Raw genomic sequence first — 21,509 nt, forward strand, 5'->3', positions numbered from 1 at the left:
TCTGATAATTAAAGGTTACCCAAATCCTGTTACTCTGCCTTGCTAACACTGGTTTAATCAATCCATTCCCATCCTTGCATTGCTATCCTAATTCAGACTCAGTTTAGACTGCTACAAAAACCCCTCCTCACTAAGTCTTCTCCCCACTCTCGTGGGAGAGGCATCACCTATGCTTTTCACATTTCTTCAAGATGAATCTGTTGAAGGCACAATACTACTCATCAACAATCTCTATTTTTGCTGAGGTTTATGGGGCAAACCCAGTCAAGTCTTTGTGAAGTACTTCATATGCGTTACTTCACTTAACTCTGCAATCAGCTTGCAAGATGGTAAGGGTTTTATACTCCTTCCAGAGGGCTGACTTTCCTAAAGTCACTCAAAACTGGGATTTGAAATTTCATCAGTCTAACTCCTAACCCCATGGTGCTAATCAGGCTCTTCCAACTCCATAACAGAACTTACTCAGCTGTACTTTAAGACCCTTGGCAGTCTGGTCCCCAAATATTTTTCTTTGGTTTCTTGTAACCCCTCTTCATGCACCTAAACTATCCATGGTTCCCTATACACGCCACTCAAAGCTTTTTCTCCTGTTGTTCCATCGGCCTGAAATATCACCTTCCCGTGAGTGCCTACAGTCTTTTTTATTCAGCCCTTGGGGAGGGTGCTCGGCCCCTTACATGTACTAGATTTACTAAATTGGATTCTTCTTAAAGAAGAATGAAATTTTTATTTCATTCATCTTACTATCCTTTTGATTCCCTGCAAAACCAAAATAAGAAAACACTGCTAATTCAGTCCTGGTTGGCTAGCTCAGTTGGTTAGAGCATCATCCTGATACACCAAAGTTGTGGGTTAGGTCCCCAGCCATGGCATATACAAAAATCAACCAATGAATGCATAAGTAAATGGAATAACAAACCCATGTTTCTCTTTCTCCCCGCCCCCTCTCTCTAAAAATCAATTTTTTAAAAATTTGTTTTTAAAAAAATAACTGCTAATTCATTCAGGGTAAATTTATACAGTACATTTTACTTCACAGATTATAGTTGATTACATTGATTTTTAAATTTACTGATTCCTGAGTATTTTTAATCAAAAACAAGTATATATTATGGTCTGTCCTTTATGGGGCTCTTAAAATCATTTTAAAAAATCATATCCTCACAATATAGGTAAGAAAAATTAGAAAAACCAATGGTAAAAAAAAGTTCTACTTTTATTTAAAGTCACAGAAAGATGTGGAGGCAAAGCTAGGACTACATTCTGAGTTTCCTGAAATTTTGTTGGCTGCTCTTTAAACAACTTAGCTCCTAATGGGAATTTCATATCATTCATGGCAACATGGGCAAATAAGGTTTTCTTAAAAAATAATGTGTGAATAATTTCAGTGGCATTTGGCTTATTGCTGCTAATATGAATTATCCCATGACATCGTTCCCTGTCCCCAACTGCTTACACCTGTTCCCACCTGTGGAATTCCCCTCTCTCTCACATATCATATCCCGCCTATCAGAAACTCAGCAGTTTCCCAGCCTTGGAATGCCATTTTTGAAAACCTATCTACCAGTCCAATGACATTTTATATTGTTGAAGTAAAAATGCCTTCTCTTATTTTCATTTAACTTCTCTTTTACAAAGTAGAATGTGTGTATGTGTAGAATACCTACACATGTACTATATAATATAGTATGAATGTATGTACACAAATATAAATAATTCCACTTAAGTCTCCTATTAATTGAGGTTTTACTAATTTATGTTTATTTAGGAAAGTCCTAATAGCCAACTCCATACTGAGAAACAGAGGCCTGAAGACAGTGTCAGCTGCGGGAGTCAATGCTACTACTGTCATTTTCCAACAAGGTGGTTACTAAGAACTAACATCAAAAACACAAGAAGATTTTCTTTCAAATAGAATGTCTTGAATATTTGATTAGCCATTATTTTAAAATTCATTAAAAATTATAAAAAATGGCTTAATATTAACAATTTATCTGGTTTTCTAGTACACAAATACTTCAAAATCAGTAAGACCAGTGATGCATATCACCTAACGTTAGATGCTTATTTGGGAGTTAATTGACTGCACAGTAGATAATAATAATGCATACAAGTCATTATTTCCTGAAATGGAAAACTGAGAATAAATGACCATTCTAACCCTTCCTCTATGTAGACTAGTTCTTGTGAACGCAGCAAAAAATATAAAAATAATAAGAGAAGCAAAAACAATGCTAAATTTAATCTTTTTCTTCAGCATATCTAATAAATAGCACTAGGGGATAACAGGCTAATTTTAAAAATGATTAATTTAAGGTTTGGTTAGTACTCAGTGAAGTATCAATATAATGGGGAAAGAAAATAAATATCATCTAAATAAATACCATCTTTTTTAATGATTATACTTTTTAAAGAGCAGTTGTTTCTTCTGCTTTTCAGATATTTTATGGCTCAAGTGCATGGAGGCGAAAGGGTGGTATTGTAGGAGGGTGCAGCCAAAGGGGCCCCAAATAGAGATTTGGAATGGGGTCCAGAACTCAAGGTGCCTAGGTGATTTTAAGATGTCCTCATCCCCACCCACTAGGTGTGGGTTGGGGGAAGGGACAAATGAAGCAGGGCCATTGAGAACTGTTTCCCATAGCAACAGCCTTGCAGCTACCCTCTGGCGTGGTCTTTTAACATATCTATGGCCTTTGGCTGGTTATATAGATATGTTAAACAGCTCTGGCCAAGCTTTAAGCCAGGGAAATGGAAGTCACTTTCCCTAGTTACAGAGCCTGGGAAGCAACTTCCCCTGGTTACAATGCCTGTACCTGCGTGAGAACTTGGAGATGATTGGTTCCATGACATGGGGCCACACCTGCCCAGACCCACAAGGGCAGTCCACTAAAGCTGGAAGGCTTTGAGAGTTCTGGCATGTGAGGACAAGTGTGGGAAGAGTCGGAAACCGGACTGCAGAGGAAGATTGGCGCGGGGATTTAAAACCCAGACTTGGCAGCCACTGAAGAGAGAACCATGCGGCTTTAGCAAAGTGGGACTCCAGCAGCCGTGCAGACAACCCTCCGAGATGCAGCTGCCTGCGGCTCCTCTACCGCCCGGCTCTGAGCCCCAGCCGGCTCTGCAACCCTGCAGCCCTGCAGCCCTGCAGCCCTGCAGCCACGAGAAGGGGCCACCAGTAAGTGACTCGGGAGCACCGGGTCCCTGCCCAGCCACCGCCAGGCCTCTGCACACTGCGCCCGCGCTCTCACGGCTCGGGCTCAGCCAACCTTGCAGCCACCTGCTCTGGCCAGGACACGATGAGCTCCGCACTAGCCCTCTCGGTGCTGCTGCCGCGGTTGCTCTTCCAGAAAGGGGGATCACCTCCCCTCCCCGGCAGCCATGAGAAGAATCACCACGAGGCTTTAGCTGGAGATCCTGGCAACACAACCAATGGTGCTGGGAACTAAGGAAGGCCTGCCAGCTAAGCACAAATTACTAGTAAAAACCGAGAGCTGCCTAAGTCACGGACTTCTATTTCTTTTCCTGAGATACGGTACCCCAAACTGGGCAAAGGGGGGAAGGAAGGACTGTGTGTGTTTGTGGGTGTTTCAAGGGACTTTGGAATTTTGACAAAGACATTAAGTCATTACTTTTAGTCTGTATAACTTGAATAAATAACTCTTCTTTTTCACCAATCTCTAGCATGGAGAGCTATAATTCTCTGGCTTAGGGAAAGGTGAACTTAGTACGGGGGGACCCCAGCAGAAACAGGGATTAATTCCGTAGCATTGTGGGACCCTCTTCCCTGGTGGCCAATCGAGGAGGATCATGGGAAACCACATGCGCAATAGCTTTAAAGTAATGCAACTACTTGTATATACTCAGTAAAAGCCCACCAAAACTAGCCAGAAAGGATCCTCCCTATAAGAATAAAGTCCCTCCAGCCCATGAGGTCAGTCTCTGCTTGGAGTTGGCCTCCTCCCATGTTCTCTTCTATGAACTCTGGGTGTTCAGTTCAATTCTTTGTCCTGATCACTAAGAACCTGGTTACCTGTGCCCACCTGTGACAGTATTACTGGAATTAGAATGTATACCTGCAAGTTGTGCTTTAGCCACTTAAATGGTTCCTTGTGAAGGCTTGTTAGGTGGCTCACAGGTTTTCAATACTTTCTTCTTAATTTTTAAATTTTACATTTTATCTCTATGGATTCACTAACATTATCATTCCTCTCTAAATGAACCTCTAGAAACTGCCCTAGGAATCTTGAGAAATAAGACAAAGAAAAATCAATGTATTACTGATAAACACAAGGCATATCTAATTTACAAGGGACATTAAGGCCTTAAGGACAGAACTGGGGCATGTCTAGCTACAGGCTGAGTCTCAACGTGTCTGCACCCAGGCGCATGCCCATCCAGGCTTCAGGCCTACAAGTGTTTCTGTATTTTACGTCCCTCTGCTATCCTCTGACTCTGCTTTCTCCCCCAACATCCAGCTGTTTTCACTGGTTAGCTATATATAAAAGCAATTTTAATTTATTCTTTGTTACCCTTATTTAATAGCTGTCTGTTCCCTACTTAACCTAAAAAAAAGCAAAAAAAAGCAGACCAGTTAAATAATGTTGCTTTTTACTTGTGTTAGGCCTGTTTAACTCAGGAAAAGAAAAAGTAAAAAAGTTCTTAGAAAAAGAGAAGTTCCAGATTTCAATATATTATATTTTTATTTATTATTGTTCAGACTAATTTACTTTTATGAAAAATGTTTAAATCACCACATTTGGAATTCTTTTCCTTGCATATAATAAAAATTCATGAAGAAATATATCTGCTTATGTTTGGAACAGGTAAATTTAGTATCAAATATCTTAAGTTTTTATTTTGTGTTAAGTCATAACACTAATCATAATATTTGGTGCAAATGAATGAATGCTATGCACTCTACATAATTTTTTCCTCTAATTCTATAAAAGTACAGGCCACTATTGAGTTGGGCTATCACAGGGTGGAAGGGGCAAAACAAATGACTTGCTCAAGGTCATACAATTAGCAAGCAAAGAGCAAGAAATAAAATTCTAAATTGTTGCTCTTTCCATTATAGGAAGCTAAAAACAATTCAGATCTCATTTTCTATTCCTGAAGGTTATATTTAGAACAGTAATAGACATTACTGCTTTAAAACTTTCTTCCCAAATCAAACAAAGCCCTAAAAATGAAATAAGAATTTAAAAGCCAGATGCTGGTATACGTGGGAACTTACTAGTTACGACAAAGGTGGAATTTCATTCAATGGAAAAAAAAAACTATTGGCATAATTAGAAAAAACAAAGCTAGATTACAACCACAAACCATAAACACACACATTCTATAATAAATGTAGCAAAAATTCTCAAATATATAAAGTGACCTAGTAAATTATTTTTATAACCTTAGGATGATAGAGACCTTAAAGAATACAAGAAACCTGAAAATTGTAAGGCATAGAAGAGAGACACATTCACCTTTGTATGCCAAGATCATGCAAACGAAGTTAAATGGAAAAAAAATTAAATATTTGTAACACAGAACACATAACAGCCATTTAAAATCTCATGTAAACAAATTTTACAGAAATATAATAAAAGAGACAAAGGGTTATGAACAAGCAAAGTCATCTAAGATGGAATATAAATACTAATCAAAATATCAGAACAAAACACTCAATTTCACTCATAAGGAGAAAAAAATCATGACGAGATGTTATTCATCACACTGGCAAACATTCAAGGCTGGGGATGAGGCACAGAAAAGGGCACATACTGTGCATATGAGTGTGACTTGCTATAACCCTTTGGGGAAACAATCTGGTAACATCTACTGAAATCAAAAATACAAATTTCCCATAACCTTGGAATTCTTTTGGATATCTACACAAATAAAAGCAACTGTATACGTAAAATATTAACAGCACCATTATTATAAACAGCTTGAATGTCTATCTAACATGGCAATATTTCAACAAACTATGGAATCTCCATACTACAGGTACAGTTTAATAATTGTGTAGTTATTAAAAAGAATGAGCTGGATCTTTATCTGTTGCCTCAGGAGGACCATTATATATAATTAAGTGAAAAAGCCAGTTGACAAGCTGAATAAAACACAGTGAAATAACAAAATAAAAAAAGCCAAAAATATTTATATGGGATTGTTTGCGCATGGAGAAAATGCATAGGAACATAGCAGGGCAGTAGGATTGGTTACTGTGGGAGAATGGGACCAAGAAAGGGACTGAGATGGCATTTACATTTTTATATTATCTCTGTATTTCCACTTACTACAAGCATGACTTCTTAAATTAAAATCATTCATAAAATTAAGAAGAAATAAAAGAATAAAAGAGCTAAAGAAATAAAGTATTGTTTGAATACTATCAGGGCAGACCCTGCTAAGGAAACAGTCCCATTCCTGGAAAATGATATTCTGATTGAGAGATGAGCTGATATTTTTGCTCTTGTGAAGCTGTTCAAGTACGCTAGGGAGTGCCTTCTAGTTACTAGATGTGGTGCTGCCTGGTTCATGAATTGCCTAATAGAGTCAATTAGATCGTCTAAAAGGTAAATGAATAAATAAAGTACTCTAAATAGGTTCAATGACATTCTAATGTCCTGTAAAGGCGCATTCTAACAATGAGGAACAACATTTAGCAGATCTAAAAGTACACAGCATTCGTAAGGGTCTGGAGAAAAGGTGCTGTTGGAATATAAATTGGTGTTAATTTTTTGGAGAGCAATTTAACAATATCTGAAAAAATTAAATACGTACCTCCCCATAAGCCCATCAGCTCAAATGCTGAGAGTTTGGATATACTTGGAAAAGTACACAATACCAAATGATCACACTCAATTGAAAATTACCTGGCGTCCATCAGTGAGGACTAGTTAAATAAATACATTACATGCATCTATATAAAAGGACTCCACAGAATTGCTAGAAAGAATTGAAGTAAACCCACATGCACTGATGTGGAATAATCTCTAAGAAGTATTCAAGGAAAAAAAAAAGCAAGGTAGTTATTTTTAAAAAGACATATGCTGGAGCACGCAGAAAACTGTTTCCTTGATCTATACTCAAGAAACTTGATTTCAGAGAAAGTCTTAATAGTTGGGAAAAAGGACCAGACATTTGTAGGGTGGTTTACTTTATATTTTATACATTTCAGGTAAATATTCAATTCCTTTTACCTTGAGTAAGTATTCATTTGTTAGTAATTTTTGTAAATAAAACAGCTATTTATTCATATATACCATATTAAGGCCCTAATTTTTAATAATAGTAAGTGCTTCAATTCTAACCTATTAAAGAAGACAATGTTTTAAGAATTAGATTTCAAGCCCTGGCTGGCATAGCTCAGTGGATTGAGCGCGGGCTGGGAAACAAAGTGTCCCAGGTTTGATTCCCAGCCAGGGTACATTCCTGGGTTGCAGGCCATAACCCCCAGCAACCGCACATTGATGTCTCTCTCTTTCTCTCTCTCTCTCTCTCCCTCCCTTCCCTCTCTAAAAATAAATAAATAAAATCTTAAAAAAAAATTAGTTTTCATGAAGAGCAACTTATACTCAGTGTAACATAAAATCAAGTCTATATAATCTTTCTTACAAATTCCATATATCAAAAGTTTTTGGAAATAAAACACTGAAGAGGACCCTACTCTTTTTTTTTTTTTTAAGATTTTATTCATCCATTTTTAGGGAGGGAAGTGGGGTGAGAGAGAGAGAGAGAGAGAGAAACATCAATGTGCGGTTGCTGGGGGTTATGGCCTGCAACCCAGGAATGTACCCTGGCTGGGAATCGAACCTGGGACACTTTAGTTCCCAGCTCCTGCTCAATCCACTGAGCTACGCCAGCCAGGGCAGGACCCTACTCTTGACTTTACATTTTAAATCATATAGGGGGGAATCACTTACATACTATGTACCAAATGGTAAATTTCTCATGGCTTGAAAGGGTAGTCATTTATTATATTATATAATTATGACCAGGTATTCAAAGTAGAAATTATTTTTAAAGTAATAGCTGATTGTTTATATATTTACACATGTGTTTTGTGGCAAAATATACCTAATAAAATTTACCATTTTAACAGTTTTTAAGTGTACATTTCAGTGGCATTAAGTACATTCACACTGTTGTGTAACCATCACCACCATGCATCTCTAGAACTTTGTTATCTTCTCAAATTGAAATGTCACAGGCATTAAATAATAACTTCCTATGTCTTCCTCCACTCAGTCCCTAGCAACCACCATTTTATTTTCTAGCTCCATGAATTTGACTACTCTAGGTACCTCATATGAGTGGAATCATACAATATTTGTGTTTTTTTCACTTAGTATAATGTGTCTTCAAGGTCCATCTATATTGTAGCATGTGTTAGAATTTCCTTCCTTTTTAAGGCTGAATAATATTCCACTGCATGTGTAATGCAGTGGAATATTATATATATAAATATTGTATATTTTATACACACACACACACACACACCACAATTTGTTCATACATTCATCTATAGATGGATACTTGGGTTTCTTCATACATATATATTTTTTCAAAACACAAAATTCTGTAACAAATTTAAGCTAAATTCTCCAACAAAACATATCCTAAACTATACATTTCTATTTTCTTCTCTAGTAGATTCTTCTTCTGTTAAAATACTATTACCGTTCACAAAATTCTGTAGTCAAAGGTCTTATCTACAAGAATGCAACTAGAATTATGGCTTTCCCTGCAGCAGTTTAAAGGACTCACTTGATTATACATTTATTCGTTGTTTAAACTTTGAATGCCTACTATGTGCCAGGCACTGTGGTAGGCAGAAAGGGCAGAAGTGAAGAGAGGAGGGTGGGAGGAAAGAGATGCAGCAGGGTGGGGGTGGAGGAAGAGAATTCACTACACAGCCAGACTCAGGAAGTCTGTGTGGGGGCCACAGGAGCAGAGTGGTCTTACAACAAAGTTTTTTTCTCAGGACAGTAGGAAATTGAATTAAAACATTCAGGCTGAAATATCAAAATAAATGCCCATTTAAAGATGCCAAATAAGATTAGGTACCCAGTAAGTTTGGTAACATGAAGACCTGAGAGGTGCTGATGAGACCACGTAGCTCAGTGCCCATTCTTGTTTATCTGGAACAACAAGGCAAACACGGGCTGGCTCACTAGCTGCTGGGTCTCCAGGGTGTGTGAGCTTTAATGAACTTTCAAGTTCCATAAAAACTCCTAATCACAAATATTTTGTTCGAATATCCTAGAGTGGGTATTGGCATACTTTTTCTATAAAGGGCTTGATGGTAAAAATGTCAGGCTTTGTGGATAACATAGGTCTCTGTCATAACCACCTACATTTATTTGCTTTGGTAGTGTGAAAGCAGCCAGTCAGTCACATACCTGTAAATGAATGTTTGTGGCTGTGTTCAACCAGATTTTATCTATGAACAGTGAAGACTTGAATTTCATTTCATCTGATTTTCAGCCGTCATGAAATAGTTATCTTCTGATTATTTAAAACTGTAAGAACAGATACACTTGATCTAAGCCAAAAGGCCGAGAAGTGACTTTCTGATTATTTTAACCTATTAAAGAATGTAAAAATATTCTTAGCTTGCTGGCTATAAAAAAAAACAGGTAGAGGGCCAGATTTGATCTGTGGGCCAGAACTTGCTGACCCAGGTTCTAGAGTTTATAAACTTGTAAGCCTCTTTAAAGGCATATGATTTAAGGAACAAGAGAACAAAGATGGAAGCATTACAGCATCTGGGGTCCCAACGTGGTTCTGAATTGAGGCTTTGTCACTTACTAGCTGTATAATATAGGACAAGTCACTTTACATGTATAAACTCCAATGTATTCTGTAAAAGGGGGGTAACATCTACAGCACAGGGGTTGGTGTGAATATATTAACAAGATGCTAAATGCTGTGTACACTGTCAAACTGTTTTGATTTAGGCATTAATTATAAAGTTAAAAAAGATACATTAAACAAGGTATGAATTTATCCCTTATAAGATTCCCTTGCCAAAAATGTGGAGATACATTCATTTCTAATTCCTGGGTATAGGGGAAAAAAGTGAAGTAATTTGCACCATAGATAGATGTCCTGGATTCCACTTTTTACTAAGCACTTGGCATTGTATGATGTTATTATACCAACCAGTCAATAATTTACTTCTTTCACCTTCTGATTATATTCTGTTCTTAATAGCTCTGCTTTGTCATCTTTGTTCCCGCCTCTTAATCCTCATGTAAAGAGCAACCATTTTTTATATATAAAATCACAAGAACAAAATAGTGGCTGAAGTACCACTCATGACAAATGACAGAAAAAGAGTGTTTGCTTCTTGTTGCTATCATATGCCTATTTCCTATTTATTAAATTTCAAACCAAGTAATCTCGGCAAATTTAGAAACACAATATTAAAATGAATTATTTTTTTATACAATCAGCTTGAAAATATTAAAACATAAATGCCAATAGACAGGAAAGGGACTAGGGGCAAATATATTAAGTTATTCTTTAACATTCAGAAACTGACTAAAGGCAACTCAGAATCTTTATTGAACGTTTCTCATCATCTTACTCTATTAAGAAATTTATTAACTACTGTGGTGACTTCACAATATATATTATAATGTATATTATACTTATTTTGAATCACTTTGTCCTACATCTGAAACTAATATAATGTTGTATGTCAAGTATATCTCAATTATTTTTTAAAAAAGAAATTTTTTCTTATGTCTATTTTACAGAAATATTGAAAAACCACCAAGCGACAGGCATGAACAGATCCAGCCAAGTTCTGGAACTGTCTTATCTCCTAAAAGCAAGATGTTGATATGAGTATGTCACTTCTGAGGTAAATGCATGGACAAATGGTCAGCAGAGCATCGGGTTGGGTCAGTGTTCCTGTACAGACTGAGGCTCAGCTAGCAGAGGGCAGTGTGCTAGCCTGTACTCTTTTCAGAGATACCCCAGCCTTAGTGCCTGCACCAATTCCGCATGCACGTATGGGTGAGCAGACTGGGCTCCTTTCACAGGAGACTTTCTGAATCCATCAGCAGAGTGAATAAATGTCAGGTTGTGTCTACCTGCCACTATTCTGGAATCTGAACCTAAACTATCACTTTAAATACATATCTATGATACTTATATTTTAAAATAATGTATCTATAATGAAAACATAGAATTTTAATAGTCAAGTAATGAATGTCAAGAATATCAAATGGTAGGTAAAAATAAGCAATTTGGCAAACCTTGGCATTTTCTCAGCAGCACACACTAAGGTGGTTTGAATAACACAGTGTTTTAGAACAGCACATACTTGTACGTGGCTAGGCTTAAATGAAGAACAATGACATTTTCATTGCAAAGGCTTCTGGGCCAGTGACTCTCAATCCAGCAGTCTGGCACACTATATAGGATGGCTTGGATGTTTTCTGGCTCACAATCCCATCTCATTCATATGACTAAATTTGACCACATCAAATTGTAACCATTCCCTCATATTTCCTCCTACGTTTTTAATAAGACCATATCCAGCCCAGATTCATTTAAGGAAATTATAATGATACTAGTATTATTAACTATTATTTATTACGTGCTGTAGGGAAAATGGAGTCAGTCAGCCTCCCTCACCCAGATATCTGGGGAGTTGGAACTTAGCCGTGTTTCTACAACTGTGTTTAAGGGCCCGCATGTGCAGAATCAGTCTGTTATATAACCAGTGGTAGTCTATGTTGGCACCCAGCCAGCTTTGTGTGCACTTGGTGTATGAGGGAGTCAGGACTTTCCATGGTGCAACATGGCTTGCAGCAGAGGTGGACTGTCCTACCCTGGAATAAAGGCATGTCAGACATCCTGAGGGCTCCACGCATTTTTCTTCCATCTGCCCAAATCCCATGTGAACCTGCCCAGCCTTGAACGGCTGCAGGATAGTGCTGATTATAAGCCAGAAACTATACTAACACTTCCTATGTATCTTGTAAATGGTGAGTACAACTAATACCCAATGAATGACTTCTATGTGTTAATGACCTTTATTTAATTTCTACAACCACCCACCCCATGAAGGATGCACTATTCTCATTTTTGAGATGTTGATCATGAGTGTCCAAGGTCACACACCTGGAAGATACTGAGCAGGGAATATAAAGCTGAGAGGTGTGACTCCAGATCCGGCGTTTTTTAAAAAAAGATTTATTTATTTTTAGAGAGGGAAGGGAGGGAGAAAGAGAGAGAGAGAGAAACATGAATGGGCGGTTGCTGGGGGCCGTGGCCTGCAACCCTGGCATGTGCCCTGGCTGGGAATCAAACCTGTGATACTTTGGTTCACAGTCCGCGCTCAATCCACTGAGCTACGCCAGCCAGGGCTCAGATTTGGCACTCTTTATCACTGTCTTTCAACCTCTCATACCATGACCTACAGAGTGTGGCAATAAAATTGATTTCAAGGTGGCCAGAGGAAGATAATAATCTCTTAAAAAAATACAAGCCTAAGCAATCCATCAAAAGGTCATGCCACCTGGAATGTTATCTTACTTGGATGTGATCATGTCCTTCAATTTAATAACTGTGACTCAGAAGCCCTTCTTTGACATCACCTAAATAAGACAGTACTACTAAACAGTAAGTAACCTGATGGGCTCAAACAACGAACACAGTTTCTCAAGTTCCAGAGAAGGAGCTGTGGATGAAGAGAATTCAGTTTCTGGTTTTTTAGTGATGATCTTCTCCATAGTTTCCCACCTAATAAACAGTGTCTTTGATAACATTGAGCTCATTTTACAGTGAGACAATAATGACTCCAGTGGATCTTAAGACTCTTAAGATAACAAAAAAGAAACCATAAGTGCAAGTAGAAAAAGAACAGGGAGCCACAGTACTTCATTTACCTATTTGGATTTCTTCATTCCAAATTTTCTATGATAATTTCAGTTTTTAAACTCATCATTGTCAATATATCTGATTGAGAAAGAAGCTAAACAAGTCCCAGGTGAGACTGCACCATAGCAACAGGCTTGCCACGAATTCTTTGGGGAACAGAATTTCACAGAAGTATTTGATTGCCTATTCACACTCTTGATTACAACATATCAAGCTGTTAAACTAAATTGTATGCCATTAGTGTATTGAAGGAACTTAAAAAACTATCCTGTGAAGGTATTTTTCACACATATGTTCACACTGAGATGTTTTAATTGTATGTAGCCCATTTCCCTTTTATTTAGAAAACAAGAGATACATCTTGAAATGATTTCAGAAGTTGCCAATGCCACTGTAGTAATGTAATAAATAAGGCATTGCCCTATATCACATATGAAAACAGACTCTTTCTTCTGGTTCATAAATATTTGCTCAATTCTCCATTGTGATTACAACAATATAAATGTACAGTCCTTAGAATTTGATCAGGAGCATTGAAGTACCTTGAGTTAGATACACAATGGCCAAACTAACTATAGAAAAACAACCTGAGGTTAAAACAATCTCAGTCTCAAAGTAGATCATACTTGGACTTGGCCTATTGCTCAGTTGGGAAAACATATTGATAACAAAAATGCACCACAAAGAAAAAAAGTAGTTTATGTCTACAGATTATCACAAAAAGTCAGCTATCCTACAAATTATGTCATGACCAACAGACCAGGTAAGGATACAGGTGGTAGGGGCAAAATCTATCAGAGCCATCAGAAAATCAGCTCAAAGCAAATCCAGATGAATGTGAATTATTACCATCCATCTTCATGTCCAAATATAATATATTTAACCAATCTTTCCCATATTTGGCTATAAATGGTGCTGGGGACAGAGAAGAACATTTAACGAATACTCAAACAAAAGGACAGAAGAGCATTCACAAAGAGTTATTTTCATACAACCAATTCTGTTATTTATACCATTAGAGACACCCAATGGTGTGGACCTAATCTAAATTACTTACATTTGATTTGTAATGCATGATGTAGCAGGTGTGCCTTTCTAATTATGTTCTGGTCTATTACTAAAATCAGTTTACATGTCCTTAATATACACTTGCTGTATGGAAAAAGTAGTGTCTCAGAAGTCTGCTGGGCAGGAGGACAGCTGGCTCACAATTACAAAGTCACCAGACATGCTCCAGAGAAGAAAAAGTGACTGGACATTCTCAAACCCTAATTACTCTATAAGCACGTAAAGTTTATAAAAGATTGGCAAAAATAATTTCTTTCCTTTCTCCTATTTTTGCTGATGTTGTATGTGGCCTTCTTAGGAAAGCTCTTTGAACTACCTAGAGGAAAATTAGAAATTATCATTTCACTAAATAAGCATGTACTTATATTTAACTGATCAGATGTGGTTTTTAAGAGACAATTTCCTTAGAATCTATTCTTACAATTAGAATATTTAAGACTATTTATTTCAAGCAAGCAAACAGAATATAATAATACAAGGAAACTTGCAGTGATGCAAATATTATATAGTGGACACCTGTTGCTTTTGCCTCCTCTCATGTTTTTACCCTTCTTCTAGATATGGCATTCAGATTTTTCTGTGGGGAGACCCACCTTCACTATTCTTGAACAATGTGAACTTGGTATATTGAGTAGTATTGGTCAAGGTATAGAGCTAGGTGGATATTGGAGTCATTTTATAGACTCATGGTGAAGGTGATCTGGAGAAGTGACTATGAACTAGGAGTTGAAACTTCAGTGAATAAGACTGAGTAACCAGAAGCCTGCTGGAAGACAGCAATGAGGAAAAGGCATGGAAGTGGCAAAGAAGCAGGGACTTAGGCAGGCAAACATGTGGAAATGATTGGGGAGGCAGAAGAATAATGACTCTATTATCTTGAGTTCTAAAAAACCAGAGTTTAGATGATAACTAGATGTCCCTGGAGTAAGTTTCTGGGGATGTGGAGTCTCCTCAGGTGATAGCCAGACTGCTATTAAGAGGAGAAGTAGAGAAGGAAAGATATGAGGATGTTCAGGATGTGGGGTTAAAAACTGACCACCAAGGAGGAATTCCAGAGCACACAGGAGAAGAGTTTGGCAGAGCACACGGGAGAAGAGTTTGGCAGGGAGCATGGAGATAATGGGAGTCAGACTGGACAAGAGGAAAAACAGAAGGATGGGGATGGGAAATTGGCAGTTAAAAGGATCATCAGACAGGCGTGGATTTCTGGTGATGAAATAAATAAAGACAATGTGAGATGTGAGAAACTGAGTCTCTACAGAAGTAGGGCAGAAACTTGCGGATTGTCAGAGGGAGCGGTATGTGGCCAGCTGAGCATTGCTATCCTGTTGAGCTCCAGGTTTTAGAGGGTCTTAGGCCTCAGGGGGTGAACTGGCAGTCACCTGTCCCTCCTTGTGACAGATGTTACACCCAGTGTGCAGGCAGTCACAGCCTGGTACAGCAAAGAGAGCCCTGAACCACAGCGTAATCAGGCAAATGTCTGCGGATTACTGGACTTTGGAGCCAAAGAAACCTCTACTCCTATATTCCTATATGGCAGTCCCAGCCAGCAACACCTTTCTGTCTCCCAGTTTTACTTAATGTTCCCAGATAATACCCTGCAGAGATTACCAAATACATCACCACTAGAAGGAAGTGAGAAATTAAGACAGAAGGAATTAGAAGAAGACCATTATAGGCAGAGAAAAGGGCAGGTGCAAAGGCCACAAAATGTGCCTGGCAGGTTCACTGAGGAGACCTGTATAGCAGAAGGAGTGAGTGGGAAGAGAGGAGAAAGAACAGGGCAGAGAGAAACCATGGGTTTGTTCATGGAGGTTTTTGGAAGTCCCTACCATGGTCTTCTACCGTGAAAATGGGAAATCATGGGAAGATTTGGCAGAAGAGTGTTGAAATTTGATTTCCTTTTTAAAAGGGAAACCTTGAGACTAGTCTGTAAATGAGAAAGGGAAGATAGAAGCAGGACAAACAGTTAGGGGGCTTCAATGAATAAGGGTAGATGAGGGTGGTATAGGGACACAGTGTTACAGAGCAGCTGGATTCTGGATATACATTCTGGACAGAAGCCCATGGGTCTTTTTAGTTCAAAAAACTTTCCAACCTCAGCACAGAGGTAAGAGTAGGAAAAGAATATTTATTCTTCATGTTTTAGCTCCAATGTCATTGCATGTCATCAAGGGATGTATTTTTCAAAGGCATCCCTTGATATTTCCCTATAATATCCATTCTTTTCCTTTAATGCACTTCTCAAAGTCATATATATAAAATACACTTTTTAAAAAATGTATTTGTTTAATGTGTGCCTCCCCGTATCAGATTATTAGTTCAACATGGTAAAAAACTAGGAGATATAGGAAGAGAACCATCATTAAATCAATTAATGAGCTAAATTCCAATGATTATAATTGCTAAATTTGAGCTGCAAACACTTATAAGCTCCACGTGGGTAAGGACCATGTATTTTTAATTTTACTTAATCACTGTGTTCTCTCCAGTATTTTACTAAGCAAATGTTGAAAAAATGAATATAGTTATTTATCAACATATTTTGACATGAAACCACTGCCTAATAATTTCATTTAACCATAATTCATTTTTAAACTTTAATTCATTTTTTAAACTTTATAAATAACATATTTTATTCATCAAATAAAATTTCAATTTCCCATAGTATTTTGAACAATTTTACGGGTGCAAACACTGGAATCAGAGACCTGAAATCATATTCCAGCCTCAACTTTTGCTTGCTATGCAACCTCTAAGTTCTCAGACCCTCAATTTCATCAAATATAAAACAGGGCTAATACCACCTTCAATGTGATGTCATTGTAAAATTACAGTTAAAATGCTTAATTTGAGCCATAAAAAGCTCTGTACTTTTATCATCATGATAATCATCATTATGATTACTGTCAAATTTTTACTCTTCAAATATTAGTCCTTAAATTAGGAAAGGAATATGAAATGTGAAGGAAGAGATTGAGAAATAAGTCATTCAGTCTATCAAATGTTGGTGGAACAACTTGAACTGAATAGAGGTAACACTCACTGGTTCAGATCATGTATATTTGAGGGCAGCTGAACTGGGATGGTTTTTAGAGATGATGGTTTTAAGGAATAGATTGGGAAATCTACTACATTAAAGTTAACTAAATTGCTGCTTTAACAAAACAAAAGAATCACATGGACTTGCACATAAGATACAGACAGGGTCACATGGCATTGGCAGAGGCTGGACTTAAGCCCAAGTCTGCCAATTTCAGGTAAAGGTTTCTCAGGTGATCTTTATACTTATGATTCAGAGTATAATTTTACATCTTAAGTAAAGTCCTTATCTGACTGAAGCAGCTAAGATAATTTCAATGTCTTTTAAAGCTCTTTTGCCATATATACCTAAAGTCCTCACAGGGTAAATATAAATCAAGGTAATGTTAACAGTTATTTCTACCGAAGGTAGAATGGGCAGTGAATTACTTGAAAAATGAATAAACACTGTCAGATAAGGCAACATATGCAATATATGTATCAAAACCAGGCATCACATTTTTAAACCAATAAAGCAGAGAAATTACTAAATTTGTGACAAAAAGGGAAAAATATCTGAAAGTAGAATCAAGTACTTCCTCAAAATGTTTGGTGACTCCTGGCAATTACTTGGGATATGTCAAACTGAAATGGAAAATAAAGCAAACATTTAATAATGGCTAAAGGTAAAAGCATCACTGTATTAATTTCTTGCCTCTGTTGTGACAAATTACCTTAAACTTGAGAGTTTAAAACAATAAACCTTTATTACCTCACAGTTCTAAAGACAAGAATTTTTAAATAAATTTCACTGGGCCAACATCAATGCGTCCATGGGACCTCACTCCGTCTGGAGAATCCATTCCTTGCCTCTTCCAGTTTCTGGTTGCTGCCAGCAGTCCTTGGTTTGTGGCCGCATCCCTCCAGTCTCTGCCTCCACCTTCGTATTTATATTGCCTTCCCTCAGCGCATGTCAAATCCTACTCTGCCTCTCTCATGTAAGTACACTTATGATGGCATTTAGCCTTCACCTGGAAAATCCAGGATAACAGACACATCTCAAGATCCTTTATCATATCTGCAAAGACCTTTTTCCAAATAAAGTAACAATTACTGATGTCTTGGGGGTGGGCGGGGTGGCTGAGGCAGACACCATTATTATGTCTACCATAGTTCATCCTTTGGCTTCCAAAGATTCACATCCATCCCATGTGCAAAATACATGAAGAACTAAATCTCATGTAAATCTTGTCAGCTCAGAAGTCCAAAATTTCATCATCTAAACATCTAAATCAGGTATGGGTGACACTCTGGGTATGATCCATCTTGAGGCAAAATTCCTGTCCATCTGTTGATCTGTGAAACTAGAAGTCAAGTTATCTGTTTCCAAAGAATGATGGTGATGCACGCACAGAATAACAGTTATGAAAGCCCTATTCCAAAAGGGAAAAAAGAGAAGACAAAGAAGTTGCCCAGCCCAAGTAATTTCAAGATGTAGTAGGGCAAGGTTTCAGGGCCTGATAATAATACTCTCTGGCTGAGGCTCTAACTCTTTAAGTTACTTTTCCTTTTTCTCAAGAGGTAGCATATATTTATACCTGAGTAGTTTTGTAAGCTTGTTTTCTACCTAGAATTTTGAAATTCCAACTGCCTTCTTATATTCCATGCTGTCTCTGTCCCTTTCAGTTAAGTGGTTTCTGCTGATAAAATATTTTCAAAAATCTTGTGGGTCTCCTGTGTATTCATGCCACTAAACAAGAGTCCTCCACAGATCTTCCCTGGATAATCCCATCTCCATTTCAGTTTCTGCAAAGGTGGATGAGTGGATCCAAGAGTCACATACCCCATCTCTCCAGCACTAAAGATTGTCCAGTTTCACTTTTGGGCTTCTCTCCTCCAGGGCACACTTTACTAAGAATAAAGTTCCTGATTTTACTGTCTATGGCACAGGTGGCAAATACAAGGCCTGCACGTAGCCTCCCACCTTGTTTTATCCAGCTCAACACCTTGTTTCTACCTAGCGGCAGCACCGAGCTCCTTTCCCCTAGTTAAGGAGTAGTTACATTTATACAGTCCTAAAATTACATTTGGCCTTTTAAAGGCAACAGCAAGGCTGATGTGGTCCCCGGTGAAAATGAGTTTGACACCCCTGGTCTATGGTAGTCTGGGTCAACTCAGAATTTCCCAAATTATCTGGTTGTGATTCATTTTGGTTTGAAGAGTTCTGTCCTTAATGTATGTGTTTCTTCCCATGTTTCACTGCAAGCAGCAAGACGAAAACAGGCTGCTCTTTTAGCACTTTGGAAGTTTCTTCAGCTAAATATCCAAGTTCATGCTTTCCACACAACTATGGGAGACAACTAGACTTAAGTTTTCTCCCACTGCATAAGAAAAATCACTTTTCCTCTAATTTCCAACTGCATATTCCTCTTTTTCTTCTCAGCTCTCATCTGAGGTAGCTTTAATGTCTCTGTTTCTGCCACCAGTCTGTTTAAGATAATCTTGTTTTTTTTCCCAACCTGTGCCTCAAAATTCTTCTACCATTATCAAATTCCAAAGACACTTTTTCATGTTTTGAGGTATTTGTTGTATCCTACCTCCTGCTATTAAAAACTATTATTAGTGTCCTATGCCTGCTATGACAAATCACCACTAACCTTGTGGATCAGAACAACAGAAATTTATACTCTCACAGTTTCAGAGACTGGAAATTTGAAATTAGTTTCACTTGCTGAAATCAAGGTTGTAATCTGGAATATAATCATTCAGGAGGTTGAAGGGAAGAATCTATTTCTTTGTCTCTTACAGCCTCTGATGGTTGCTGGCATGCCTTGGCTTGTGGCTATATCACTGCAATTTCTGTCCCCACCTTCACACTGCCATCTCTTCTGTACTTGTGTCAAATCCCCCACTGCCTCTCTCTTGTATGGACATTTGTGAAGGCATTTAGAGCTGACCACAGTAATCTTCCCCTCTCAAGGACTTTAATTTAATCACATCAGTAAAGATCTCTTTTACAAATAAAGTAACACTCGAAGGCTCCAGGTATTAGGACCTCATGTCCTTAAAGAAAAGAATATTAGTTTGCCCACCACAATTAGAGAAGTGCAGCATATTAATTTACTACTAGTCTACCATGTCTATAAAAATGTGTTGAAACTTGGCTCTTTCAAAGTAACCATTTGTTACCTAATATTACAATAAAAAGTGCAATATTATTTTTCTAAAGCTATTGTGTTAATGTAAAATGCTTATTCTGGTTTCTACATTTACAGATAAATACAATTAGATTTATAAACATAATTTTAAAAGGAAGTTAATAATAGAGTGAGCATTGGTAAATTAGCAAATAATGTATAAATACTTGCAAAAATTTTTAAATAAAATTTCTGAAGAAAGTAAAAAAACTTTAGAAACAGGTATACCTTTATTTTAGAAAACTACTCTTTAGGAAAATATTTCCCCCCTTAGGAATTAGTTATACTCAGTAGACACTTTCACTCTCTGGAACAAAGAAGAGTGCAAGGTGATCAAATACCAGATGGCAGAATACTGGCTGGGATGGTTTTAGTAGAGCAGCAGGCAGCTAAGTCCCTGCCAGTTTGATCAATTATCCTGGGAGTGGCTTCACAGCTGAGAAACTGCCTCCCCACTCGAATTTGCTGCTGTAGGAAAGAAGGGAGCACTTAGAGAAGCACTGGTAGTGCTAAACAAATCACCGCCTTTTCTCTTAACTTAGAGGCAAACAGTTTGGGGGTCTCTGTCTACAGCTGTAATGGCCAAATAAAACCTGCGTCCTTGTTAATAGCTTTAATTACTTTGGAAAGGTATCCCAAAGACCACAGGCCTGGTGAGAATTTTAACACTAAGAAAGGAAATTGTTCTTTTGCATTTAAGCCTAGCCTGCAAACCTGATTTACATTAGAGAAGGATCATAAATACTTAATAGTGGAAAAAAAAAAAGATAACCATCAAGTAATTGTATTTGTAAAATGTTATTCTAAAAAACAATGATTCATACAAGTCACTTTGAATACATAGCTATATTTTTATATAAAAAAGCATAAATAAGCAGCAAAGCAACCTAATCTGTTTTCTGTTATATCTTTAAAAGGCAGGGTTGCCTACACTGTGAATTCCCCAGTAGGGCGCCCTATTTGTTTCCTAGAAGTATATATAGGCTTTCACTTAAAGTACTAATTTTGCAAACCTAAATTAATCAAGTAGCCAATAAATGTTGAATACTTAAAACGTAAGTGGCCAGTGCTGCATAAACTTTAGAAACTACAGCTAGAGAACTTTGGTGTGAATAGAAGTTTTGAACACTGTTTTTCACTGGAACACAGAGTGCCAGGAATTCTCCACTAGGTCTGAGAAGCAGACAGAGTCCATGAGTCTGTCAAATTGAAAATATCCCAAGCTGCCACCCTTGCTGACAGAGAAGACAAGAGGAGGGAGGACTTGAGCTTAGCCCATCAAGGACCCACAGCCATGGTGGCAAAGTGCTTGTTGTGTTACACATT

General features: G+C 37.6%; 1 protein-coding gene and 1 pseudogene across 14 annotated transcripts in view; both read right to left on the reverse strand.

Moving 5' to 3' along the window:
• PKP4 (plakophilin 4) overlaps positions 1–21,509 on the reverse strand; it is a 254,638-nt gene that overhangs the window by 123,842 nt on the left and 109,287 nt on the right. The window lies entirely within an intron of this gene.
• On the reverse strand, positions 9,417–9,569 carry LOC123814372 (annotated as a pseudogene).

This window comes from Phyllostomus hastatus, unplaced genomic scaffold (assembly GCF_019186645.2).
Source record: "Phyllostomus hastatus isolate PE091 unplaced genomic scaffold, TTU_PhHast_1.1 phas_contig_1, whole genome shotgun sequence".
Lineage (NCBI taxonomy): Eukaryota > Metazoa > Chordata > Mammalia > Chiroptera > Phyllostomidae > Phyllostomus > Phyllostomus hastatus.